Genomic DNA, 18,321 nt, shown 5'->3' with positions numbered 1-18,321 from the left:
TGTCAATAGATGCAGAAATAGCTTTCAACAAAATTCAACACCCATTTATGATAAAAACTCTCCAGAAAGTGGGCATAGAGGGAACCTACCTCAACATAATAAAGGCAATATACGACAAATCCACAGCAAACATCATCCTCAACGGTGAAAAACTGAAAGCATTTCCTCTAAGATCAGGAACAAGACAAGGATGTCCACTCTCACCACTATTATTCAACATAGTTTTGGAAGTCCTAGCCACAGCAATCAGAGAAGAAAAATAAATAAAAGGAATACAAATTGGAAAAGAAGAAGTAAAGCTGTCACTGTTTGCAGATGACATGATACTATACATAGAGAATCCTAAAGTTGCTACCAGAAAACTACTAGAGCTAGTCATTGAATTTGGTAAAGTAGCAGGATACAAAATTAATGCACAGAAATCTCTTGCATTCCTATACACTAATGATGAAAAATCTGAAAGAGAAATTAAGGAAATACTCCCATTTGCTACTGCAACAAAAAGAATAAAATATCTAGGAATAAACCTACCTAAGGAGACAAAAGACCTGTATGCAGAAAACTGTAAGACACTGATGAAAGAAATTAAAGATGACACAAACAGATGGAGTGATATACCATGTTCTTGGATTGGAAGAATCAACATTGTGAAAATGACTATACTACCCAAAGCAATCTACAGATTCAATGCAATCCCTATCAAACTACCAATGGCATTTTTCACAGAACTAGAACAAAAAATTTCACAATTTGTATGGAAACACAAAAGACCATGAATAGCCAAAGCAATCTTGAGAAAGAAAAACAAAGCTGGAGGAATCAGACTCCCAGACTTCAGACTATATTACAAAGCTACAGTAATCAAGACAGTATGGTATTGGCACAAAAACAGAAATATAGATCAATGGCACAGGATAGAAAGCCTAGAGATAAACCATAGGAACTATAGGAATAGCTACTACCTTTGGCTGAGGAAGAGTGAATAGTAACGAAAAACTTAGAAATTTAGAGGAGAGGACATGGCTGTCACAGGAACTTGAAGTTCACTTGTGGTAAAGAAACTTGCTGAAGGCACGGGCCACAAGTGAACCATGAGGATTGCCGAGGTGAACACAAACCAGGCCTCTGCTGCAAGCCAATCCACCTGAAGAAGAAAGGAAAGTCCTTCCTCCTCTTCTGGCCTCACAGTGTCTTTCCAGTGCCCTCTATTGGCGAAGCCTAACATTTTGCCAGTTGTCATAGCAGAAATGCCTATTGGGTCCAGTTGTAGAATAGAAACAAGGCATAGAAAGATGGATTTCTAGTGGAGAAGTCATAAATTACTAACTAGCACAGATGGTAAGATTCTCAAGGGCAGGGATTAGGTCTAATTTGTATTTATGTCTTCCACAGCACCTAATGTAGAGTATTAAACATAGTAGTCACTCAGTAAAGTTTGCTCAGTAATAAATAGGGTACTTAGTATATTTGAAGTAATTTGCAGAAACTTTATTATTCTCTTTTAACTAAAATTTTAGGCTGTTGGGAAAAATTGGAATGACCTCTAGAATTTCTTTTTCTTGCTCATACTGCAAAATTCAAACTTAGAGAACTTGAGGAACATATTTTTGCTTTGTGGCATGAATTTGTTCAAACAAACATTTTTTCTGTGCCTAAGAAGGATTCTGTGTGTATATTCTCATGTGCCTAAAGAATTCATTAAAAAACAAAACAATAAAGCCCTTTATTGACCTGTTCTATGATACAATAGAATATTGGTAGGAATGGGACATCAGCTGAAGCATAATAGGCCCTGGGCTGGGTTGTGAGGTAGGCAAGGTCTGTCTGTGGTCAACCTTTCACTTCTTTTCTCAATGCCTTTGGTCCATCCTTCGGCAACTTACTCTCTCTGCCGGCACCTCGTACCTTCTTGGTGTCTCCTGGCTATGTTAGGCTCTCCATGGTGGCACCTACTGAAGCCATCTCTTTCCAGGCAGTGTCCAGCTTCTGAACTCTTATCCATGTAAAATCTAACTTATTGCTTGCTTCAGCAGTGCATATACCAAAATTATAATGATACAGAGAAGACTAACATGGCACCTGTGCAAGGATGACACTCAAATTTATCACGTATTCCATGTTTTAATAATTTGCTACCATTTCCCTCACAGGTGGGGAGGGATGTGAATGCATCTAAGAAAGGGAGAGAATTACAAATGCATTTCCTGTGTTTAAAAAATAGAAGGTTCATCGATGGTTACCTATGGTGGAAGGAATAGATTAGAGAGAACAAGAATAGAAGCTAAACCTCTTTGAATATGCTCTGCTTTCTGGATTTGAATTTGGAACCATGCAAACCATTTATAGAAGTAAAAAAAATTTAAATCCCTACAAATTGAAAGTAAATGAAACAACTGAATTTAACTACATCTAGTCGGTAACATAACCACACATTTACTTTTGGTAAGTACAAAGAGTCTACAAATGGATAAAAAGACAAGCAACTCCTAGATCATCTGCTTTATGCACGCCAGCCTCTTTGTTATTCCTGCAACATGCCAACCATATTCCGCTGATAGAACTGCACTTTTCATTCCTTTAGTTTGGAACACCTTATGTTTATGGCTTAACCTCCACTTCATTCAAGTCTTTGCTCAAGTCACTTCTTAAGAGAGGCCTTCCTGGATCCCTTACCTAACCTTATATTTCTCCATAGCAGTTATTGCTACCTGGCATTATTTACTGCTTGTTTGTTTGTAGCTCACATTAGACTCTAAGTCTATGAGGACAGGGACTTTGTTTCGTTTATTGCTGTATCCACATAGCCTAGAACTTGCTTGGCCCACTAATAGGTACTCAGTACATTTTTGAGCAATGAGGTTGGAAGGAACTATTAAATTTTCTTCACATACCTCTGTATTATTTGATATGTTGCCATAAGCATTGCTTTAAAATGTAAAAAACCAATATGTTAGGAAAGTTTTAATACTTCATAATAATTGATAAATGTATTATATTATCCCTTCTATGGCACTTGCATTAATGAAACCAAAGGGAAGCATTATTTAATGTTGAATTTCAGTTTTTGGTGATGGGCTTCGGTGTACTTTTTTTTTTTTTTTTTTTTTAAATATCTTTATTGGGGTATAATTGCTTTACAATGGTGTGTTAGCTTCTGCTCCACAACAAAGTGAATCAGTTATACACATACATATGTTCCCATATGTCTTCCCTCTTGCGTCTCCCTCCCTCCCACTCTCCCTATCCCACCCCTCCAGGCTGTCACAAAGCACCGAGCTAATATCCCTGTGCCTTGCGGCTGCTTCCCCCTAGCTATCTACCTTACTACGTTTGTTAGTGTGTATATGTCCATGACTCTCTCTCGCCCTGTCAAAGCTCACCCTTCCCCCTCCCCGTATCCTCAAGTCCGTTCTCCAGTAGGTCTGCGTCTTTATTCCTGTCTTACCCCAGGTTCTTCATGACATTTTTTTCCCCTTAAATTCCATATATATGTGTTAGCATACGGTATTTGTTCGGTGTACTTTTATATTCAAACTCTAACCTCTCCATGGTAAGGCTATTCCTGTTTTAAAGCATCACGTGGGTGTGGGTGTGGGTGTGTATACCTTCTTATCTATATGTTGGCTGGAGTTTCTTGTATGTGATAGGAAAGTATATTGTCAGTTTCAGCTGTGTGTGTGTGTGTATATATAATTTTTTTTTTTTCTGGCTGTGCTGCGCGGCATGTGGGATCTTAGTTACCTGATCAGGGATTGAACCCGGGCCCACAGCAGTGGAAGCACTGAGTCCTACCCATTGGACCACCAGGGAATTCCCTCGGCTATATTTTAAGACAACCAAATGCAAATGTAAGTTCTTATTCTCCTTCGAGAAATTAAATCCATTCATCATCAATGGACCCAGATATTGAACTTACTGTTAAGAGATAAGAGATTTCACAACACTAACAAAATGTTTGAGAGGACTTTTGCTTATCAATTTTTTTGCTACTCTAGCCTCAGTGAGGTCTTTAAGGGTCATATTTCTAGTCCTAGTGCTATGTGATAAATGAAGGTCTTACATCAATTTAGGGAATTACAGGGTTTCCATATGGTACAAGTGCCCCATGCTGAGTAATGCTTTGTTTTCTTTCCACTTTTGGATTATCGTGGCTCTGTGTAAGAATAATATGGCTACACGGCACGAGTCACTCTCCTTGACCACCTCTTACATCACTGATTTTAGTCAGTTATTCCATTACTTTAGTCAGTTATTCCAGTTTGTTCAGACAAATAGTCTCAGACTTTTCCTTACCAATCTCACCTATCTAAGAATTTCTGATCTATGGGCTTTACTACCAAGGTTAGTTTCCTATGTCATGTCCCCAAGCCAGGGAACTTGGCTTAAAGTAGTGATGGCTCTGTATTAATTTTAAGGGAAGCATGGTTTTCAGAGGCAAAATATCAAGGAGACACATCTCACAAAATGGGGTCTCTAAACCTTAAGGTTCATTTAAGCCTCAAGGATTAAGTTAGAGTGCTTGCTGAAATTGCCTTTCTTGATTTGAACTAGAGGAGAGCATATGCAAAATGTGTACGTTTTAAATATAGCAACTTGTATTTGAACTTGAAGTGGAAAACATGGCCAGAAAAACACCAGTGGTCAATAGCTATAGAAAAAGCAAAGTTCATAGTAGATAAAATCTTTAACTTAGAGGGTCCTATTCCCTCATTGTGATGAGAACATCCCAGTTTGGAAAGTCACACGTGGAACTTCTTTTATCTGGTCGTATTTTTGCTCAGTCTTATACAGTATTATGGGGCTGGTCAGTCATTCAGGAGAATGGCCATATATTCATGGTAGACACAGGTTACTGAACTGCAGATTCTACCAGTTGCTCCAGGTTGTTCTTTGGTGAGATTCCATCTACCTTTCTTGACCATTTAAGGGAGTTCTCTCAGCTTGTTCTACCAGAGAACTCCTACCAGCTGAGGAATATAAGCAGACCCCCTATAGGAGTACAGCCTTAAAGGATCAGGGAAGCTTTTCAAAAGGCCCTGTTCTATTTTACGTTAAAAAAATCCTGCAATGTTTATATGATACTCTATTGTAGAAATTGAGATAATTTAAAATGCTTTAAATTACCAATTAAATTACTTAATTCTCCCCTTTATTATTCTTCAGTGAAACTGATGTACCAGGAGATAGGTCGTGCTAGGAAAGCATGGTTTTGCTCACTTCTTACCCAACCATTGCCTACTTCAAGATTGCAAGGACCTCAGCTTTAGGAGGAAGGATTTATTGTCAGATAAATCCAGATAAACTTCCTGTTTCTGATCTGCTCAACCCATGGCCTGTGGCCATGGGTACATTAATAGAGGGTACATTAATACACAACAATATGGTATGTATTATATACCAGGTAGATAGTCCACCTTTCTGAAAACTTAACTAAACTGGCAAATTGTATATAATCCTTTTATTAAGATCCTAACAATTTTAATTTCTCAAGAGTTAACTTTAATCAAACCCTTCCACTACACCGTTTCCTCACTATCTTTCAACCTCTTGGCAAAATATCTTAGTGTTTTTTACATTACATCCTACATCTGATCAGCATCAGTTAACCTCATCTGATCAACAGCATGACAGCATGTTCAGAGCTCTGGGGAATGAACTGGAAGGGAGGGACCAGGTTTAAGGAGTTCAGGTTAAACTCAGGGTCTGAAGTGGTAACTTCTTCCCCCATACAAAGGCTGTGACTTTTTCAGATAAATTTGGAGGGTGCTTTTGGTAGGCAGAATGCCCTTCCCCAAAGATGTCCATGTCCTAAACCCCAGAATCTGTTACCTTAGATGGTGAAAGGGACTTTGCAGATGTGGTTAGGTTAAGGGTTTTGAGATGAAGAGATTATCCTGGATTATCTGGGTAGGCACAATGTAATCACAAGGGTCCTTATAAGTGAAACAGGGAGGCTGGATAGTCAGAGAAGGAGATATGACCCTAGAAGCAGAGTCAGAGTGATACAGCATGAGAAAGACTCTGGCTGTTACTGGCTTTGAGGAAATGGAAGAAGGCCACCAGCCAAGGAATTCAGGCAGCCTCCAAAATCTGGAAAGGCAAGGTAATGGATTCTCTCCCAGAGCTTCCAGAAGGAATGCAGCCCTGCCAATACCTTGATTTTAGGCCAGTGAGACCCATTTCAAAATTCTGTCCTCCAAAACGGTAAAATAATAAATTTGTGGTTTTTTTTTTTAAGGTACCCAGTTTGTGGTAATTTGTTATAACAGCAGTAGAAAACTAATACAGAGGTCAAATTTTGGTGATTCCAGGCATGGGTCAAATCAAGGAGATGGGATGGGGCCTTGACTTTGGAATCCAGGCAGCCAAGGTGCCCAGTGTTATGTGGCATGGGCCATTCATTATGGATCTTAGTTTAGTACAAGGCCTGGGAGATGAGTAGCAGGGGTGTGCTCTGACAGAAGAGGACATGATCTCCAAGAGCATAGTAGGTATACTAGCCAGCTTACTGGCTATCCTGGGCACCCAAAATTTGGAGGACAGAAAAAAAGCCAGGTACCCAAGAAACTGGACAGAAGTATATCAAAAGAGAAGACTGATATCTCTAGGCAGGCAGATATAGGAAGCTGGTATATAACAGTGCTGCTGAAATGCTCTTGAGCATAAAGGAACAAAATATACTTTCTGAACCACAGTGACTTCTAGAAGACTAGAAATAGCTTTCCAGGTTGGCCTCCAAGTTGCTCTTAGGGTAGAAAACCTGCAGGAAGAGGGTAGCTAGAGGAGAATCACTAATGATAGGCTGTTGGCCAGAAAGGGAATAGAGGGAGGGTCAGGAAACGTGGGCCAGTGTCAATTTAATGATGAGTCAGGGTCATTGATAGCTTATTGCACATTAAAAGTCACAGGCTTCCTAATTCATACTTTTTGACTATTCAGAGGTCTGATCTAGGTGGTACTATGAACTAAGTCTAGACACATTCCTTCCTTTCTTTTCTTCCCCCACTGAGACTACCCTATTTAGGCCAATACCTCACTAGCACTACTCTACTTTTTTTTTTTTTTTTTTTTTTGGCTGCCCGGCTTAAGGGATCTCAGTTCCTCAACCAGGGACTGAACCCAGGCCACAGCAGTGGAAGTGCCGAATCCTAACCACTAGACCACCAAGGAACTCCCATATTACTCTTACTTAGTCTACTTGTCTTCATTTTTGGTCCTTCAGATTCATATGTTATTCATTCATTCATTCATTCAACAAGCATTTTATTTATTATGTATAATTGTGAGACTCCTTTCCATAGATATTTTCTTTGCTGAGAATTCTAGAATAAAATATATAGTAATTAATGTAAAGTTAAAAGCTTTCATTTTTTTCTGGAACCCTGCTAGTCAGTCTGCTATTAAAATCCTCTGGTCTGGCCAAACAACCATCCTCCAAACAGCCATTGCATAAGAGCCTCTTTGTAACTGGCTGCTTTGCTTTGGCAAAGCTCACAGGGACCTCTTCAGTTACCTCTTACATATATCAACAAAACATATGCTATGCAAATACAAGTGAAGGTTAAAACAAAATAAATAGGGGGCAGGCTAGGTGGAATGTTAAGAATTAGGACCAAGTTTTCTTAACTGTCTCTATTTGCTATTGTTGCTCCAAGATTATCTGGACAAACAGCATTTCCCCTGAGATCTGCTAATTCCTTGCCACATTACAGTTCTCCTGCCTTGGAGTTCTTATTTCATTTGGACCTCTAGCATACCAGAATATAGACCCTTGGCTTACACATCCCATGCTTTGACATCCAACCAATTTTCTCTTAAAAACAAAAAGAAAAAAAAACCCACCAAAACTATCCTTCTAAAATTATATAAGTAATATATGACTACAGGCTTGTAAAAATCTAAACACTATAAAATTATAGACAATAAAAACTATAGCTCTTATATATCCTCCTCCCCAATATTGTTTTCCTTCTCAAAGTAACCATTACTAACCGCATAGCGTATACCTTTCTAAATCTTTCACTGTATTTTTACGTAGTAGTATACAAATTTATGAATATAGTTTTACATTTTCTTAAATAAAAATGTGTATCTTCTTTTCAATGAATAGTGCTGGGAAAACTGGATATATATGTGCAAAATAGTGGGACCCTTACCTTATGCCATATACAAAAATTAATTCAAAATGGATCAAACACCTAAGTGTAAGATCTAAAACTATAAAACTCTTAGGAGAAAACATAGGAGAAAATCTTCATGACAAAGGATTTGATGATGATTTCTTAGATATGACACCAAAAGCACAGGCAACAAAACAAGAAATAGATTAACTAGACTTCATCAGCATTAAAAATTGTATGCATCAAAGGACACCGTCAAGAGAGTGAAAGACACACGCACAGAATGGGAGAAAATATTACAAATCATATATCTGATAAGGGATTAATATTCAGAATATGTAAAGAACTTCTACAACTAAACAACAACCCCCCCCCAAACAACCCAATCCAAAAATGAAAAAGGAATTCAATAGACACTTCTCCAAATAAGATATACAAATGGGCAATAAGCACATAAAAACATGTACAACATCACTAGTCATTAGGGAAATGGAAATCAAAACCACAAGATACCACTTCATACCTATTAGAATGACTATTATCCAAAAAATGGAAAAAATTGTTGGTGAGGATGTAAGGAAACTGGAATCCTGGTGCACCAATAGTTGGAATGTAAAATGGTATAGCTGCTGTTGAAAACAATGTGATGGCTCTTCAAAAAGTTAAATACAGAATTACCATATGATCCAACAATTCCACTTCTAGGTATATATACTCAAAACAATTGAAAGCGGGGACTCAAATAGATACTTTCACACCAGTGTTCATAGAAGCATTATTCACAATAGCCAAAAGATGGAACCAACACACATGTCCATCAACAAATGAATGGATAAGCAAAGTGTGGTATATACATACAATGGAATATTACTCAGCCTTAAAAATAATGAATATTATTTTAATACATGCTACAACAAAATACACACAATGAAATTAGAACTTCTCTAACACCATATACAGAAGTAAACTCAAAACGGATTAAAGACCTAAATGTAAGATCAGATACTATAAAACTCCTAGAGGAAAACATAGGCAGAACACTCTTTGACATAAATTGCTTCAATAGTTTTTTTTTTGTCTCGTTTCCTAGATAATGGGAACAAAAGCAAAAATAAACAAATGGGACCTAGTTAAACTTAAAAGCTCTTGCACAGCAAAGGAAACCATAAACAAAATGAAAAGACAACCCACAGAATGAGAGAAAATATTTGCAAATGATGCAACTGACAAGGGATTAATTTCCAAAATACACAAACAGCTTATATGGCTCAATATCAAAAAAAAAAAACCCCAATAAAAAAACGGGCAGAACACCTGAATAGACATTTCTCCAAAGAAGACATACAGATGGCCAACAGGCACATGAAAAGATGCTCAACATCGCTTAATTATTAAAGAAATGCAGATCAAAACTGCAATGAAGTATCACCTCACACTGGTCAAAATGGCCATAATCAAAAAGTCTATAAATAATAAATGCTGGAGAGGGTGTGGAGAAAAGGGAACCCTCCTACATTGTTGGTGGGAATGTAAATTGGTGCAGCCACTGTGGAAATCAGTATGAAGGTTCCTTAAAAAACCAACACTAGCATTACCATATGATCCAGCAATCCCACTCCTGGGCAGACATCTGGAGAAAACTCTAATTTGAAAATATACATGCACCCCAATATTCATAGCATCACTATTTACAATATCCAAGACATGGAAGCAACCTAAGTGTCCATCAACAGATGAATGGATAAAGAAGATGTGGTACACACACACACAAGAATATTACTCAGCCATAAAAAAGAATGAAATAGTGCCATTTGCAGTAACATGGATGGACCTAGTGATTATCATACTAGTGAACTAAGTCAGACAAAGAAAAGCAAATATCATATGATATCACTTATATGTGGAATTAAGTCAGACAGAGAAAGGCAAATATAAGTCAGACAGAGAAAGGCATATCACTTATATGTGGAATCCAAAAAACGATACAAATGAACTTATTTACAAAACAGAAGCAGGGGGCTTCCCTGGTGGTGCAGTGGTTAAGAATCCGCCTGCCAATGCAGGGGATATGGGTTCAAGCCCTTGTCCGGGAAGATCCCACATGCTGTGGAGCAACTAAGCCTGAGCGCCACAACTACTGAGCCCACGCTCTAGAGCCTGCAAACCACAACTACTGAAAACCACGTGCCACAACTACTGAAGCCCGCGCACCTAGAGCCCGTGCTCTGCAACAAGAGAAGCCAACGCAATGAGAAGCCTGCGCACTGCAAAGAAGAGTAGCCCCCGCTCACCTCAACTAGAGAAAGCCTGCGCGCAGTAACGAAGACTCAACAGAGCCAAAAATAAATAAATTTAAAAAAACAAAAAACCCCCAAACAGAAGCAGACTCTTAGACGTAGGAAACAAATTTATGATTACCAAAGGGGAAAGGGGGAGGGAGGGATAAATTGGGAATTTGGGATTAACAGATACACACTACTATCTATAAAATGGATAAACAATAAGGACCTATTGTATAGCATAGGAAACTATATTCAATATCTTATAATAACCTATAATGGAAAAGAATCTGAAAAAGAATATATGTATATGTATATAAATAAAACTGAATCACTTTGAGGTACACCTGAAACACTGTAAATCAACTATACTCAATTCCAAAAAAAAAAAAGAAACAGGCTTTGGAAAAGTAAGCTTTTAATAAAACAAAAATTATGACAAAAATATTGTATCTCAGCAAAACATTTTTTTGATACATGCTACAACATGGATGAAATTTGAAAACATTAAAATAAGCCAGATGCAAAAGGATGGATATCATATGATTCCTCTTATATGATATACATAGAATAGGCAAATTCATAGAGACAGAAAGTAGGATAGAGGATACCAGGACTGAAGGGAAGGGAAATAGAGAGTTATTGTTTAATGGGTACAGAGTTTCTCTTTAGGATGCTGAAAAAGTTCTGGAAATGGATAGTGGTGATTGTTGTACAAAATGTGAATGTACTTAATGTCACTGAAATGAAATAATTTTTAATATAAATTTGTATATAAAATTTTATATTATGTACATTTTAACTAAATAAATAAGTATAATATATAATGATAAATATAATAAAACAACCCCCCAAATTATACCTTGCTTTTTCAACAAATGCCTGTTAGTATTATTTCAATTTCAGTAAACACACAGTTACCTCAATCTTTTAAAAATAGTGTTTAAAATTTTATAATGGAGGGACTTCCCTGGTGGTGCAGTGGTTAAGAATCTGCCTGCCAATGCAGGGGACATGGGTTCAAGCCCTGGTCTGAGAAGACCCCACATGCCACGGAGCAACTAAGCCCGTGTGCCACAACTACTGAGCCTACAGTCTAGAGCCCGCGAGCCACAACTACTGAGCCTGCGCTCTAGAGCCCGAGTGCCACAACTACTGAGCCCACGTGCTACAACTACTGAAGCCCACACGCCTAGAGCCCGTGCTCCGCAACAAGAGAAGCCACCGCAATAAGAAGCCCGCGCACTGCAACGAAGACCCAACGCAGCCAAAAATAAATACGTAAATAAATTTAAAAATTTTATAATGGAAAATTCAAACATATTAAAAAGCAAAGGGAATAGTATACTAAATTCCCACCCATCACCCAGCTTCAATGGTTATCAACGCGTGGTTAGTCTCGTTTCTTCTGTTCTCCCTCTCATCTACTCCTTTTCCCTTCTATCTGCTCTACCTCATGTTATTTTGAAACAAATTCCAGAAGTCATAATATTTAAATTATGAATGTTTAAGTATGAATCTGTATAAGGACTCTTTACTGAAAAACATAACCACAATACCATTATCACACTTACAATATTTAATAATTCCTTAATCTCAACAAATATGCAGCCAGTGTTCAGATATGCCTGATTGTATTATAATATTTTTTTAGTTGGTTTGTTGAAATTAAGAATCTGTACAAGTTCTACACATTGTAATTAGTTATATGTCTTTTAAGTCACTTTTCATCTATAGACTCTCCATCACTCTCCTTTCACCTTTATTAGTTGAAGAAACTCAGTTGTTTCTTATGTAGTGTTTCCCATAATCTGGATTTTGCTAATTTTATCCTCATAGTGTCATTGAACATGTTCATTTGAACTCTGTATTTCCTGAAAATTGGTAGATAGACCTAGAGGCTTGGTCATTTTTTTTTTTCCTTCTTAAAATAGCTTTTGTAGGTTGTGTTGTGTACTTCCTACGTGCACCATTTTGGAGGCACACGATGTCTGGTTGTCTTTTTTCTGATATTAAAATTGATCAATGAGTTCAGCTTGATTTATCCATTATAAAGCTCCCCATCAGCTTCCTACTTAACAAGTTTAGTGCTCATTGATGATTATTTCGTATGTCCATTATTTCATTAGGATTGAAATATGGCGATATTCTTTTTCTATTATTTCTTCTTCACTTAGCTGGAATTATTCTACAAAGAAAAACTTTCCCATATCAACTATTTTTATTATCTTGTGTTAGTTAGGACAGAAGAGGCAGAAGAAATTGTTGATTCTTTCCCTTTTTTACAGTTTTCAGAATAATGAGTCATAGGTAATTTTAAACCATCAGGAAATGAGTACAAGAGTGGATTTAGAGTGGGGGATATATCTTTAAGGAAATTTGGATGATTTCTGTCTTTGAAATAAGCCTGTTCTAGGTGATCTGTAATGTCCGTTTGAGCTCAAAATTTTTCTTATTCGTGAAAAACATTTATGCTTTATTTCTTAATTTTGGAAAGAATTAGTTAATATATTCTAATGTTCTTTAGAGTATAAGATATTCCTTTAACATATAGCATAATTTAGTTGCCAAATAATTGGCAATAATTTTGTGGGTTTATATCAAAGTACTGGAGAGTTAGCTAATATTTTTGGGGGGACTACTTCATTATCTTTAAAAATTTTTATGTAAAAAATTTAAGCTATATTTTTAAACTTTAAATATTAAACAAAGAAAAATTGCAAGGAGAGTGCAGAGAACTACTGTTTGCCCTTTACCCTGACCCACCAATTCTATCATTTTCTACACTTTTTCATATTCTCTTATTCCCTCTGTTTGTATACACACACACATGCACATGTATGGTGTATGTGTATGTATGGTGTTGTCTTTATACATAGATATGTCTATATCTCTCTATCCACATATGTACACAGGTGTTATATATATTATTTTTCCTAAACCGTTTGAGGGTAGGTTTCATGCCTCATGCCCCTTAATATTTCTGTGCATATTTCCTAAGAACAAGAAGATTCTCTTACATAATCACAGTTATCAATTCAGAAAATCTATCATTAATAAAATATTTTTATTCAACCTACAGCCCACATTTCAATTTCATCAGTTGTCCCAATTAGGTCCTTTAGAGAATTTTTCCCCTCTAATACAGGACCCAGTCCAAAGTCACTTACTGCATTTAGTCACTGTGCCTCTTAATCTGTTATCATCTAGAACACTTCCTTAGCCTTTCTTGCTCTGTCATGACACTGACATTTTTGAGGAATCCAGGTCAATTTCATTCATTTTTTCCTGCCATAGCCATATACATTACTCAGTTCTCATCATAAATAACAGAAGTTGCCTATGGCTGACTGAGCAGGAATTTATTAAAAAGGTATTGGGGAGCTCCTTGACATATCTCAATAAATACATTTTATTCTGCATATATATATATATATATATATCAAACCATATTGTTCACACACACACAAAAGTGATATTTATTGAGCACTTCTAATGTGCCACTGTCCCTATTACACGATAAGTATTGTTTTATCCAAAACATGACCCTATAAGATACTCTTTCAAATACTCCTGAGTCCCATTTTGAAAATGAGACGATTGTGGATTACGGAGGTTAAGTGGCTTGCCCGAGGTCACACAACCAATACGGGGCTGAGTGTTCAAAGTCAAGTTGTGTCTGACACTAAATTCCATCCCTCTTCAGTTCCACAGTTTTATATGGCAGCATTACTTGAACATTTTCCCGTAAGATATTTTCTAGAAAATAAATGATCTGTGATAACCTGAAATATTAAGGATTGTTTCAGTAGATATTATATAATAAGAGGTACATGCTGAAAAACATTCACACTTTTGTATAGCTTTTTTCCATCTTTAAAAATGCTTCACAGACATGACCTAATGCTAGAGTTACTGGCCAGAAAATCCTCAGCGTGCACATCAAAATGTACCCACTTGGGGGCACCCACAATGCAGCTTTTCTGCCTGTTCTCCTGCCCAGAAGCTTTAAGCCCTGCAGAGCTGGAGTTGAGCTAGCTGATGAGCTCAGGCTGCTCTACAGGACTCAGACAGCAGGATCTAATGTCTCAAGGAAGTGCCTCCTGTATCTCCAAGTGGGGAGAATATCTTCCTTAGCCTGTTGCCTGAACAATACATTGTTATGTGTTATTTGAAACATTAATAATTAGTGCATTTGCTACAGGCCAAATGTACTAGATAGATACATTATTAGGATTTAACGACCAAGACCTAAAAACAATTGCTGATTAAAAATGATATATTTGTCCAAAGGGGTTTTTGGATTTATGCTCTGCCAACATTAGGCACATAATAATTAACAGGGGTAAACATAAACAGCAGGGGTAAAAATGTGTCCTAAAATCAAGCTAAATGTTTCAAACTGATTTTGCATGTGTGTTCACCTGAGGCATGCTCTCTGGTGATCTCTAGAGCATGGAGGGCTTCTACAGGTGTTACTGCTAATGTAATCTCTAGGTCAGTCATTTGGTCTTCAGCTGTATCAGATAGTAGAGATGCTCCTGAAATATACTGTCAAAGATGTCATTGACCCAGATGTAGTTGCCGAGACTGCCTAGAAAGGGGTTATTATTCTAGAACATAAGGAGAGAAGATACGGAAAATGAGATTCTACTGGACGTGGCTCTCACAGTGTCTTTTATACCCACCGCCTCTGCTAAAGAGGCAGATGAAGGTGGCTATGTTTCGTACCATATAAATCTGCCTTGCACTAGAGGGGGCCAAAATATCGACTGGAGAGCAGCTTGCAGGGTGATCTGGCTCAAAAAGCACTACTCAAAGAGGGACAAACTGGACCAATCATGTGCTCGCTTGCAGGAATCTGATTTGGGAAACTGAAACACGAAGTGGGTAACAGTAGGAACTGATGTGGAAGGAGTATAGAGGGGGGTACAGTGTAGAATAGAGGCCAAGAGCAAAGCCAAGTATGAGGAAGCTAAGCTGTGAAAAAGATGAGAATAATTAAGTGGAAGCTGTGAGAAGGAGAAGACAGAGAAGAGAAATCCAGTCATTTGCGGGAGGAGTAGCAAGAAGTTTGAGGAGAAGCAGAGACAGGGAGAGGCTGAGCCATGTGGAAATGGAGCACTTTAGAGGAGAGTCATGGCTCTTGTTCCCGAGGGTCCTTGGGAACAGTTTGGTCCCTGTTTCTGGTCCAGTCTGGTCCCTGTTCCTTGACTGCCATGAGATCCTGGCTCCATCCTGAGTCTCATAATAAACAGCCATTAATCGTGCAAACTTGAGTGAATATCTGTCTCTCTCTAACCAAACGAACCAGAATAGGAGTAATGTGAGAGAAAAATATTATTGCTTCCAGAGTCCTTTTTGAAAAAGTGTGGTAAAATTTACATAAAATTTACCCCTTTAATCATTTTTAAGTGCACAGTTCAGGAGCGTTAAGCACATCCACGTTGTTGTGCAACCATAAACACTCCAAAACTTGTTCATCATCCTGAACTCTGTACCCATTAAACAATAACTCCCCCTGTCCCCTCGTGCAGCCCCTGGCAACTACTATTCTACCTCTGTATGAATTTGTGCAGAGTCCCCTTTGAATGAATAATACTGGTAGTAAATGGTTATTATGTATAATTTATATAAATTATATTAGTTAGGATTTAAAATATTGGTATCAGATTAAGATATTACTTATATTATTGGTATTAAATGGTTAAGTATATATATTTAATATATTTGTTATAATGATACATGTATACGTATTATTTATGCTTAAGATATTGATTTTATTTAAACGGCTAAGATATTATTTATCTGGACAAAACCACTGCCCAGAGTTTTGGGGGAGCTGGAGTTATCCCAAATAGCCTGGAATGTTTAGACTATTGATTGTGTGCAGTCAATTAACTGCATAAGGAATACAAATCACACAGGAAAGTGTCTGGGATGTTGAGCAATGTCTTTAGCCATGTTCTAGCAAAGGGGTTGGTATGTTTCGAGGAACACTCCTTGATGTATGAAGTAAAATGACCCTCCTTGGGAGGGAAAGACTGAGATCTGGGAAGAAAGGAGGCCAAGGAAAATTGTGGGTTAAAGTCTGCCATCTCTATATGGCTAGAATAGAATTATTATACCAATTTGATTCCTGAAGACTACTTTGGAGACATCCTTCTAAGAGGCTTCAAGGTGTCATAGACTATATATTTTGCCAGTGGTTGTCCTGGACCCTCAACAGTGTGGGTCTATGAGGAGATGAGAGTAAGCTTAAGCTTTTAGGGAACAAGGGTTTGGGGGGACTGACCTGACCAGGTTCTGAGGTAGCTAGCCCAGAAGTCCAAATCACAAAATGCAAATTAAGGTATCAGATAAGGGGAGCTGGGATCCTGCAGCTAGATTCTCTGAGCAGTAGCTATGCTGATGATACTCAATGGCTGATGTCATTTTGGTTCTGATGAAAACAGGATCCTAGACAGCATGGGGGGGATCAGGACATGGTCCAAATCCTGGGAAAAATAGACTGACCAGAACTAGGTAGACTGATAGAGTCCCAGCCAGACAAACACATTCAAGGCAGTGCTGGACCAGTGAATAAACCAGAACTGGTGTCAAAAGCCCCTTCCTTCCAACTGAATATCTATGACAGGGATTCATGTAGAAGGCTGCTGTTCATCCCTTCCAGGCAAGACTGATGGAAGGAGAGAGAAGCAGAACCTAATTATAGCTGTTTGGCTCTGTTTAGCATAACGACAGGGTGGGACTGAGCCGGAAGGTTGAACATGTCAACCGCCCATATCTGGGCTTGAGCACACAAAACAGAGAGTGTGACAATCAGCGTCTCGCTGGGGAGTCTAGAGGAGTTCCATGGCTTTATTGATTGATCCCTTCTTTCAGACCATCCAAGTAAGGCATTGTCCTGAGAACATGCAAATTCCCTACTTCGTAGACCAGCAACCAAACTCTGGACATAGAACGAATGTGTTTGATCAAGGCACTCATGCTGAAAGCTGACCTGGAAGATGGTGTTGTGGCACTGGCCACTGGGATTCCATGTTATTCTGCATACTTTGTCCATCCCTGTTACATGGCATTCAGATCCTCCTTTAGTGGATCTTGTTAACCGAGCTGCTAAGAGCCTTGTCAGCAGATAGCCTTCAGTTGCCAGCCTCTTCATGAATGACCTAACAAAGGAGAAACAGCCATGCCTGAGGTCACCCTTTCCGGGGCAGCCCATATCCAATGATTGACCAATGGGGAATATAAAGACACTGACATCCTGGCCCAACTTCAGGCAACTCTGAAGGGCTATTCTAGCTCCAGCACTTCCCACAGAGTCACCTGAGGCAGCTTGATTTCTCCCTTTGCCCAGTTTTACTTCTGTCCCTGCTCTGGTCTGAATGTTTGTGTCTCCCCAGAGTTCATATGTTGAAATCCTAACCACAAAGGTGATAGTGTTGGGCTTCCCTGGTGGCGCAGTGGTTGAGAGTCCACCTGCCGATGCAGGGGACGTGGGTTCGTGCCCCGGTCCGGGAGGATCCCGCGTGCCGCGGAGCTGCCGGGCCCATGAGCCATGGCCGCTGAGCCTGCGCGTCCGGAGCTTGTGCTCCGCAACGCGAGAGGCCACAACAGTGAGAGGCCCGCGTCCCGCGGAAAAAAAAAAAAAAAAAGGTGATAGTATTAGTAGGTGGGGCCTTTGAGAGGTGACTAGATCATGAAGACGGAGCCCTCATGAAGGGGACTGGTGCTCTTACAGCGAGATTCCACAGGGCTCCCTAGCCCCTTCTGTCATGTGAGGGCACAGCAAGAAGGCTCTGGCTATGAACCAGGAAGAGGCTTCTCACCAGAAAACGTGACCATGCTGGTGCCTAGATCTTGGAATTCCAGTCTCCAGAACTGTGAGAAATAAATTTCTTTTGTTTATAAGCTACCCA

The 18,321-nt window shown here is 38.7% G+C and overlaps 1 non-coding gene across 1 annotated transcript; it reads left to right on the top strand.

Annotated features, from left to right (window-relative positions):
- The first annotated feature begins 2,019 nt into the window (after positions 1-2,019).
- On the top strand, positions 2,020-2,124 carry LOC114897389. The gene has a single exon (XR_003794110.1). It is a non-coding gene; the product is annotated as a U6 spliceosomal RNA (small nuclear RNA).
- The last annotated feature ends 16,197 nt before the right edge of the window (positions 2,125-18,321 follow it).

Source organism: Monodon monoceros, unplaced genomic scaffold (genome assembly GCF_005190385.1).
Source record: "Monodon monoceros isolate NGI ecotype Baffin Bay Population unplaced genomic scaffold, NGI_Narwhal_1 Super_Scaffold_16, whole genome shotgun sequence".
Taxonomy (NCBI): Eukaryota; Metazoa; Chordata; class Mammalia; order Artiodactyla; family Monodontidae; genus Monodon; species Monodon monoceros.
This window is presented reverse-complemented; position numbering and strand designations above follow the sequence as displayed.